A 7591-nucleotide genomic window follows, 5' to 3' on the forward strand; every position below is an offset into this window, starting at 1 on the left:
GCCAATGAATAATAATACATATAGCCATGTTAGATATACATTTAGGTCTGGAAATATTTGACCACTGACACAAGTCTGTTTAGCAAAATAAATTCAACGAATATGGGCTTAAAGCGCAGTTTCATGGACAAGTGTGGGCTATTCCTTTGTCATTTCTTCATCAATTAAGCAGGTAAAAGGTCTGGAAAGAAACCATGTCTCTCACCTCCCTCCCGTCCTGAAACAGAAAAAAAAGAAAAAAAAGAAAGTTATTCATTTAAAAAATTAAAAAATCATTCAAATAATAATATAAATAATACAAAAAAATAAAGTGAGCTAAGTGATGTCATTGTGACATCACAGGCATTATTAGCATGTTCAGGAGGTCCCTAAGAGGACCTCTAACCATTTTTTAAAATAAAAAAAATACAAAAAATTAAATAAAAAAATAAATAAAAAATGTAAAAAATATATAAAAAAGATCATAATAATAAAAAAATAAAAAAAACCTTACATCCCATTGCCCTAGAATAACATCTACCCATTATAACCCTCCTGCCCCCGTTCACAACCCCCAAACCCGTTAAGCCATAGGCATAAAAATTATACAAAAAATGTACACCGTATAGTATGTTCCCTGGTGCCGGGAAAGTATTGAAAATCTATATAAATAAGGTATTTCTGAAATCAGGACAACTGAACTGATAAACTTGGGGGGGATTTTCCATCACTTTACCTAATTTTGTGAGGATTCAGAGGGAAATTTTTTAAAAAAATTAAGTGTTTTTTTCTAATTTTCTCTAGTTTTTCCTAAATTTCTCATTCTGATTTCCAGCTAATCATCCAACTATGCTATCAAAAGAAATCTGTATCTCTCCTTGAAAAAACAATACATAGTTTACATAGGTACATTATTCACAGAAAAAGACAATAATCGCTGAACCGACATAGCGCAAAAATGGCAAAATTGCTCTAGGACTTGAGGTACTAAAAACCACTGGAATTGAAGGGGTTAAGTGCTGCGTAAAGGGCTGACGGGCAGCCCCTGATTGGCTGAGCCTAGTCAGCTGACTCCAGCAACCAATCAGCATCCTGCCAAGGTTCCCTTCTCTCTGATTGGTCAGCCCTGGTCAGGTGACACCACCCATCAATCAGGAGGCTAGGGCTGAGGGGCAGCCCCGATTGGCTGAGCCTAGTCAGCTGACTCCAGCAACCAATCAGCAGCTGGCCAAGGTTCCCCTCTCTTTGATTGGTCAGCCCTGGTCAGGTGACACCACCCACCAATCAGGAGGCTAGGGCTGAGGGGCAGCACCTGATTGGCTGAGCCTAGTCAGCTGACTCCAGCAACCAATCAACAGCCAGCCCAAGTTCACCTCTCTCTGATTGGTCAGCCCTGGCCAGGTGACACCACCCACCAATCAAGAGGCTAGGGCTGAGGGGCAGCACCTGATTGGCTGAGCCTAGTCAACTGACTCCAGCAACCAATCAACAGCCGGCCCAAGTTCACCTCTCTCTGATTGGTCAGCCCTGGTGAGGTGACACCACCCACCAATCAGGAGGCTAGGCCTGAGGGGTAGCCCCTGATTGGCTGAGCCTAGTCAGCTGACTCCAGCAACCAATCAGCAGCCGGCCCAGGTTCACCTCTCTCTGATTGGTCAGCCCTGGTCAGGTGACACCACCCATCAATCAGGAGGCTAGGGCTGAGGGGCAGCTGCTGCTTGACTAGGATAAGCCTGTCTTGGCTCATCAGGCGGGAGAAAATCTCCAGCAGTCACTTCCTTAATTGGAGAGTATTCCCTGGAAGGAGGGTTGACAGGAGAGTCCATACGGCCCCTACTTACAGGTTCCTCTTGCTAGAAGGGCTGAGCTGCTCCTGTATAGTGCATAATTAAAAGGTCAGGGATTTTGCAGTGACATCTCATTGACTTAGCTATGCATTATACAGGGTCAGCCAAGCTCTTTACGCAGCAGAACGTATTAATAATTTGGCAATTAGAATGTATAGCAAAGTCAAGGATATTCTGATATTGAGGTGGTCTGTTATAGCAACAATCCACAAATAGCCAGGACTATCTTGCCCAGAGCTGCAATTTCACTCAAAATAAACCCCTATGTTTGCTTTTGTACAACAGTCTACAAATCCTCACACTGGAGGAGGGAAAGCAGAAGGCTTCACCAAGCTGGTTCACTAACCAAATTAGCATTTTCTATATCCTCCCTCTAAAGGTACAGGCGCTAGCACTTCCTACAATCTGCAGTGACAACTACATACCAAAGGAATATAAAAAATAATAATAATACACACACACACTTAAATAATTCATTTTATTTCCATAAAAGATAAAAAAATGTGAAGTTCCTTAATGTGCCACGTCTCTTGGCTCAGCAAAACTCCATTTGTGATTGGGTGTAGCATTTTCCATACTTCCGTTAACTCCAAACTGGGATAGCAAACTTCACCGAGCTGTTAGTGTGACAAAATAGACAATTGATGCAGGACACACTGCTTGTTTTATCCCACAGGTCTGTGCTGTTAGCTGAGCCCTCGGACGTGGGGGTGTTTTGTGGCCATCAACTTGGAGCAGAAAAACACCACTTTGCTACCAACAACAAGAACGGGTACTGCCTCTATCTTCTCTTTCCAACCTGTTCACTATCCTTGCTCCCTGGAAATCAAATCTAACATTTTAGCATTTGTAACATTTTTACTCATGGTACGTAGACTGAGGAGGACCAACTTATAACATGCTTTGCTGACAAGCGTAATGCGCTTCATAGATGATTTTCTCATCCAGCTTCTCATCAATCTGTGCGTTGCCAAAGGATTTTGAGCAGGTTCTCCAGGGCACAACAGTTTATCCAAATCGACGTAGCAGCTCGTCCTGCATTGATCGCGAAAGAGGAAAAAGAAATAAAGGTTAGCACAAAAGGGAAGCCACATTCCAGTAAGATTTGAATAACCCCCAACCACCCTGAAGGTCTGACTCCAAAGTATGAGGGGTGCATGGTTTCATTGGCTGATGCTGGCAGTGTGACCCAAATCCCTTTTAATGCATGAACTGGCTATTACACCTGCACTACGGAACACTCCATAAGACATTTTTAAGATTGTATAATTTTCGATTATAAAGAACTTTATAGAGAAAGAGAGTTGATACATGCCAGGGTTTCTACGTGTTTTCAAATGGGTAACCTGTACCACTGATTTGGAGTAGTGGTTAAGGCCCATAAGTTCAAGTGGCTTGTTCCCACACCAGTGACGTTCTAGTAAACTAAAAAAGTTGGGCATGTCTCTGTTGGCTTAAAGGCCAAAGGGAGAATAATAGATGGGGTGATCTCTACACTCTGGCATGGCAGCTAAGTAGTACTGTGTCACAGTGGGGTGGGGGGGCTGCAAAGGTAAGCAAAAATGAGGCACCCTTTGTAAGGTGTTTTCAAGGTCACCAGGCAACTAGCTGTGATGATTCAAAAGCGGAGGCGGCTTATCCATGGTGAATGGTTTGCTGGAAACAATTTACTACAAAGACTAAATACATATACCTTATAAGAGAGAGAGAAGGTGTGACAGAAAGATTGAAATACTTCAAAGGATTTAAAGTACGGGATGGGTTTTTTTGGTTTTTCAAAGGAGGAGAAATGTGCGAATAAGAAGTAATCTAAAAGAAAGGAGTCAGAGGTTTAGATGTAATAAAAGAAAGTTTTTATTTTTAATCAGAGGATGGAAATCAATGTAACACCCGGGCAGCTAAACTGGCAGAGGCTTAAACAGTGGGGGAGTTTAAACATGCACGGGCCAGGCACAAAGCCTTCCCCCACTCTAAAACGAGATCAAGGACTAGGATTAAGGTCAGAATCTTTACATGGGCCGACTAGATGAGCCGAATGGTTCTTATGGAATTAAAGTTTTTAACAACAAGGGTAAGGGACCTGACAATTTGAGGCTGGTAGTGCATTTTGCTGTAACATTGCCACTGAGATCAGACCGTTAAGGGAAGAAAGAAAGGATGGGGGGGGGTGTTACTAAATTGGCAATGCTATGTTAAATAAGGAGGGGAGAATGGGCAAGGGGCGGTCAGTATGGGTCGGTAAAAGTAATGATTGGTGAAACAAGTGGCAAAAGGGAGTGTTTTCCTTAAAACTTCTAGGCGGGGAGGTATTAGAGGACTGAAGCAGATGACGGAATTATTTTGGGGGGGGCGCAACACTTACGGAATTAAGCAAAGAGAGAAGCATACAAAAGGGGAATGAAACAGGGAGGCAAAGACGCAGTTGTATCAAGGGAACAAGAGGAGGGACTATGAGAAGTAGAACTGTTTGATGGGAGGAAGGGACAGAAGGGCGACATGGAGAGAGTGCTGCGCAGACGGTGTTGGTACTTAATCAATAAAAATAATCCTACATGTTAATACTCACTCGTTGAAAGGATCACTCAAAGGCTGGTTCCACACTCTGTGGCCACACATAATGGTGCTTTTGCAAATGCTTGCACAGCTACGGACCATCTTGCCTCTGATCGCAAGTTCATGTTGGTCTTACCAGCTGCAAGGGCTCACGGCATGTCCTAGAATGTCAGATCTTCTTATCATTGCCAGGGTCTGTCAAATACTTTGTATCTAACATTTCACACCTGAGTTATTGGTACCCATCGACTAAAAAAAAAAGAAAAAAAAAAGGGAGAGGATGAAGAATTAAAAAAGGGGACAGAATCAGGTGGGGAAAAAAAGACAGGGGAACTGCGCTAAAGAGGATGTAAGAAAGGTGTCCGGCTGTATGTGGCAACAGTATGGAAACATTTTGGGGATAACTTTGGAAAGAAGATACACTAAAGGAGAAGCTTTAATATTTTGGTCTTTTACTGTTAAATCAACTAAAGAATGGTGGCTTTTAGGGGCCGAGACAAGATGGCTTAAATTTTGGTCTACGTGGTGATCCACGTCAAAAATAAGCCTTAGGGAATTGAACCAAGAACCTCACTTGGTGATCACCTAAACCTAAACTAAAATCACGCTAACACCTAAACCAAAAGGCTACAGAGAGAGGTGCCGTCCAGTATCTCTGTCTTGGAGCTGTGGTTAAGGTGTTGGCCTTCCATCCCGCTGCTTGTGAGCTCAAAACTGGCCGCTGCCGCCCTGTTCCCGCACCAGTAATGTCGGGCGTAAAGTGTTGCGATTACCTTGGTGCACGTAAATTCAAACGGCAAAATCATTATTAATGATTCTTTTAACAATTTCATAATTCATAATAATTAATAAACGATAATAAAATATGATACCTCTCGTTGTGACATCATGCACCAATCTAGGGCTGAGGTGCAGCTCCTGATTGGCTGAGCCTAGTCAGCTGACTCCAGCAACCAATCAGCAGCCGGCCCAGGTTCCCCTCTCCCTGATTGGTCGGCCCTGGTCAGGTGACACCACCCACCAATCAGGAGGCTAGGGCTGAGGGGCAGCCCCTGATTGGCTGACTCCAGCAACCAATCAGCAGCCGGCACAGGTTCCCCTCTCCCTGATTGGTCGGCCCTGGTCAGGTGACACCACCCACCAATCAGGAGGCTAGGGCTGAGGGGCAGCCCCTGATTGGCTGAACCTAGTCAGCTGACTCCAGCAACCAATCAGCAGCCGGCACAGGCTCCCCTCTCCCTGATTGGTCGGCCCTGGTCAGGTGACACCACCCACCAATCAGGAGGCTAGGGCTGAGGGGCAGCTGCTGCTTGACTAGGATAAGCCTGTCTTCGCTCATCAGGCGGGAGAAAGTCTCCAGCAATCGCTTCCTTAATTGGAGAGTATTCCCTGGAAGGAGGGTTGACGGGAGCGTCCATACGGCCCCTACTTACAGGTTCCTCTTGCTAGAAGGGCTGAGCTGCTCCTGTATAGTGCATAATTAAAAGGTCAGGGATTTTGCAGTGACATCTCATTGACTTAGCTATGCATTATACAGGGTCAGCCAAGCTCTTTACGCAGCAGAAACGTATTAATAATTTGGCAATTAGAATGTATAGCAACGTCAAGGATATTCTGATATTGAGGTGGTCTGTTATAGCAACAATCCACAAATAGCCAGGACTATCTTGCCCAGAGCTGCGATTTCACTCAAATTAAACCCCTACGTTTGCTTTTGTACAACAGTCCACAAATCCTCACACTGGAGGAGGGAAAGCAGAAGGCTTCACCAAGCTGGTTCACAAACCAAATTAGCATTTTCTATAGCCTCCCTCTAAAGGTACAGGCGCTAGCACTTCCTACAATCTGCAGTGACAACTACATACCAAAGGAATATAAAAAATAATAATAATACACACACACACAAATAATTGAACGATAGGGCCCATCTAGCCTGTGTCCGTGTCTTTGTTTCAGGGGAGCTATACGATTTCCCGGCAATGTTTATCTTCCATTACCCTACTAAACTCTAACGCTTCTGATTGAGAGGCTGTACAACTTTTCAGAAAGAAAAATCATATACAGGATCCATGTGACTGACCAGAACAGACATGGAGAGAATGAGGATGGACACAGACAGAAGGGAAAAAGGGATAGTGGAAATCTCCAATGGAAATCCCCTGGTAAAGGCATGTGAGATGAAGACGGTGCACTCACAGCCAGAAATGATCATGGCATGGCAGAAAATAGCACAGCTCCATGGAATCTGCTGGCACTATATAAATAAATGTACTGGGACAAGGGGGAAAGCAAAACGATTGGGAGAAAGAACATTCGGCCAGGGAACTAAAAGCAGAGTGGAAACAAACTGTTGAGGGAGACTTCTCAATTTAATAGAAGCAAGCAGGGGAGAGCAGAATGGGACATACAGTACTGAGAGAGGGGAAGTTAATAATAATAATAAAACATTAAAATGCTAAACGAGGCATAGACAAATTGGTAGATCTGTTCCATATGGGAATCTTTGCCTAATTTCAAAAATTACAAGAAAAGTTGGATAAAATGATATAAATGTGTTATTCACAATTGCAACATTGTTAATTATTATATGTACCCATGCTCTCCTTGGTCAACACAAGCACCATATTCACATGGTTTCATTTCTGTTATAATTTTTGTGTTTTTTTTTATGTGTGTGTGTGTTTTAAAGATTTCTTGTTCCCCAAATGTTTGTGGTTTATCAGGAAGTGGGGGTGTCAGAGCTTAACATGCAATATTCTCCAAACATTTGGGGTAGAGTTTTATTCATTTAGCAAAAGTCTTTAGATGTGTCAATTATTCAGCGGTTACCAAGAAGGTTCTTCACCACAATTGCACATTTTGGTGGCCATCCCTCAGCATATAAAAATTAAATATCACAGGTTCCTGGGGTTCCTACTTTTATCTGTTAAAGTAATAAAGTAATCATTGCAAGAAACTGAAACAGACTGATCCACCTACTATTGGGGAAGTGTTGGTGACACTCACATATTTATCAGATGGAGAGGATGACCAAGTGTATAAACCATACAATGGTTCAAATTTGATCTAACATGGCACTTACGGGCATTTTGGATTTTCCTATGTTTCAAATCTGCACTTTGATTACATTGTATAACTTATGTGACATGTTTCATTATCTGGAATATGTACAATGAATATTAACTCATGCTGATGCAACAATATTCTAACAA

General features: G+C 42.9%; 1 long non-coding RNA gene across 1 annotated transcript; it reads right to left on the bottom strand.

The window, feature by feature from the left end:
- Nucleotides 1-2358: 2358 nt before the first annotated feature.
- LOC128484599 (uncharacterized) lies at nucleotides 2359-4575 on the bottom strand. The gene is made up of 3 exons (XR_008351175.1): nucleotides 4516-4575; nucleotides 2634-2861; nucleotides 2359-2509 (listed from the first exon to the last, which is right to left on the bottom strand). It is a non-coding gene; the product is annotated as an uncharacterized LOC128484599 (long non-coding RNA).
- Between the last annotated feature and the right edge of the window lie 3016 nt (nucleotides 4576-7591).

The sequence above is a fragment of the Spea bombifrons genome, chromosome 3 (assembly GCF_027358695.1).
Source record: "Spea bombifrons isolate aSpeBom1 chromosome 3, aSpeBom1.2.pri, whole genome shotgun sequence".
NCBI classification, from domain to species: domain Eukaryota; kingdom Metazoa; phylum Chordata; class Amphibia; order Anura; family Pelobatidae; genus Spea; species Spea bombifrons.